The sequence below is a fragment of the Lynx canadensis genome, chromosome B1, assembly GCF_007474595.2.
Source record: "Lynx canadensis isolate LIC74 chromosome B1, mLynCan4.pri.v2, whole genome shotgun sequence".
Lineage (NCBI taxonomy): Eukaryota > Metazoa > Chordata > Mammalia > Carnivora > Felidae > Lynx > Lynx canadensis.
In genome coordinates, this window is record NC_044306.2 from 118,936,001 (window position 1) to 118,939,222 (window position 3,222).

At 38.8% G+C, this 3,222-nt stretch overlaps 1 pseudogene; it reads left to right on the forward strand.

Moving 5' to 3' along the window:
* Positions 1-722: 722 nt before the first annotated feature.
* Positions 723-1,376, forward strand: LOC115511563 (annotated as a pseudogene).
* Positions 1,377-3,222: the final 1,846 nt, after the last annotated feature.

Genomic DNA, 3,222 nt, shown 5'->3' on the forward strand with positions numbered 1-3,222 from the left:
ATGATGGTTTCTTTTCTCTCTCCAATTTTCTTTCTTTTCTCTCTCTCTCTCTAAACATTGGAGTCATTAAGGCTTAGTCCTCAGTCATGGATTTTTTTTCTATGCAGAGCCAATTCCTACTAAGTAATCATTTCAAATTGCATGACTTTATTATACCAATAATCCTATCTACCCATCCAGTAGATTTCTAAACTGAAGTGCTTTCCTAAACTCTGAATTCATATACTTAACTTTCTACTTGATCTCCTAAGTAGATACCAAATAGCTATGTCAACGTTAACTTCTACCAAACAGAACTATTGATTCATATACCCTGCCTCCTGATCTCCTCTTTTCTCAATCTTCCCTATATCTACCAATAATACCACCTTTACAGTTTTTCAAACTAAACTTTGAAGACATTATATTTCTTTTATTTTATTGCATTAGTTATACAATCCATGTTAGTTTTACATTCAAAAGAGATCCCAAATTTCATCATTTTTCACCTTGTCCATGGTGCCACTGTAACTTGTTCAACTTGCTCTTCTCTTGCCTGGATTACTGAAATAGTCTCATGACAGTATTCCTGCCTCAACTTTGCCCCTTGTTTCAGTCAGAGTCCAACTAGACAAACAAGTCACTCTAGAGATTTCCCCACCCATAGGCTGGGATTCAAAAAGAAGAGGCATGGCTTGCTCTCTCTCTCTTCTGCCATCTTGGTTCCATGTTCCCTGTACAAAATGCCTGGTGAAGCCACAGAAACCATCCCTAATGGAGAGCAGGAGTTGCCATGGTCTTAGGCTGAGATAGGATCTGGAACAGAATCTGACAGTGATGAATCAGTATCAGAGCTTGAGGAACAGAATTCCACACAGCCAACCACACAATAAGCCCAGCTGGCAGCAACAGCTGAAATCAATGAAGAACCAGTCAGTAAAGCAAAACAGAGCTGGAGTGAAAAGAAGGCACAGAAGGCTATGTCCAAACTGGGTCTTTGACAGCTTGCAGGGGTTACAAGAGCCACTATCTGGAAATCTAAGAAAACCCTCTTTGTCATCACAAAACCAGACGTCCATAAAAGCCCAGTTTCAGTTACCTACATTGTTTTGGGGGAAGCCAAGATCAAGGATTTATCTCAGCAGGCACAACTAGAAACTGCTGAGAAATTCAGAATTCAAGGCAAAACTGTCTCAAAAATTCAAGAAAACACACAGACTCCACCTGAACAAGAGGAGAGTGAAGAGGAAGAAGTTGATGAAAGAGATGTAGAGGTCAAGGACATAGAATTGGTCATGTCACAAGCAAATGTGTCAAGAGCAAAGGCAGTCCAGTCCTTGAAAAAAAAAAAAAAAAGTAATGTTATTGTAAACGTTTTTATGGAATTGACAATGTAACTATCTGAAAACGAGGACCTTTTTTTGGTGTTTGAAAAGAATAACTGCAGCTTGTTTTGAAATTTGTACTGTTTCTATCATTAACGAAACTGTCTTCTTGTTAGATGGAAAAAAAGGAGGCATAACCAGAGCACAAAACTATACTCACTACTGATGCCAGTGAAAGCAGAACCACCATAATTCTCTCAACTCATAGTAAGTGATGAGCAGAGAGAACGAAAATTGAAAAAATGGCCTGGCTTCTCTCTTCCCTCCACCGTCAGTGTCTCACCCAGCTGTATCATTAAAAAACCCTAGAAAATACAGCACCAGGGCTGTATTCCTCCCATTCTTCCATTGATACAGAACAGGACTTGAGAAAGGAGAGAATGGATATGAAAGCAGTTGAGTCAAGGGACAATGACCTCTGCCCCTTACTGCACCCCACTGTAGCTTTATGTCCCCCCAAATCAAGAGTGAGCCATTTGAAATGGAACACATATCCTGCCAAATGCCTAGTCCCAACCTCCCAATGGCTTTACATCACACTCTAAATAAAATACCAAGTTCTTATCATGACCTATAATGCTTCATGTGACTAGCCATTACTGCTCCAATTTCTTCCTGCTTCTCTCCTTTGCTTCACCTCATTTCAGCATGGAGCCTTTCTTGCATTTCATTGAATATGGCTAGCACAACTTCTTCTTCATATTTTCCATCTGTTTGGTAAATTATTCCCCTTGTTTACTAGGTTTGTTCTAGCTTCAGTTAGGCCTGTGCTCAAATGTTACCTCCCCACAGAGGACTTCTCTGATCCCTTTTCTAAAAGATTGACTTGCCCAATAATTTATGTCTCCTTACCCTGCTTTATTTTTCTTCTTAACACTATCACACCTCACAATGTTGGGGAGCATCATCAAAAAGATGTGACTGCCAAATATAACTGGGTGGGTCCTGGCACTTAGTCTCCTGACTCCCTTGCCTGTCCTTGGAAAGTGGGTTTCACTAGCGTTTTCTGCTCCCAGATACTGTTCCAAGGGCATAGGCTTGAGATAGGGATGTGGTGTTGAGAACACCTGCCCAATGTATGTGACTGAACCCATTAGGGACTCTATTTAAACTTTCAAGATTTGGCAGGTGGTTGTGGGGGCCCATTCATCTTGCTGCTGCCCAACGTAAGCCATGTACATAAGTTACTTTTGCTTATTAAAGCTTCCACTTCCTAATCTAGAGTGCCTGCCTCTTTCTTTGGTTTCTCCCTGCCCTCTGAGTATGGGGCCAGTTTTGAGTATACCTGCAAAGATCCTGATAGGGCTGTGAACCAACACACAATAAATGGAATTCATATTTATTTATTGTTTTCCTTCCTTTCTTTAAGATAAGCTTCCTAAAGGTAATGCCTTCACTTGTTTATAAGCATTTCCACAGTGCTTAAATAAGTGTCCAGCAAATAACAGGAAATCAATAGATATTTGTTGAATAAAGGAACAGAAATAAACTTCTTATATTACTTCTATATGAATTTTTTGTCTTCACTTTCACTATTGGTCGTAACCCAACAGTTTCTTTTGAAGTGAATTTTTGGAACCCAGAACACATTTTAACAGCTCTATTGATGGTAAGATGGTGGATAGATTTTCAGATGATTCCACTCAGAGTGTGGCTACGATATAATCAATTCAAATCAAAATGAATGGAAAATCAAACAGTTATATTATTGGTATTTAAACAATAGAAATTTTGAATACCGATAATTATGAAAAGTATATTTAATGAAAGGAAACATAAATTATCACAACACATATAATTTTTGACTTCAAGTAATGTTATATGTTATCTAGTCAAAACTTCAAGCCAAAGAGGAAAT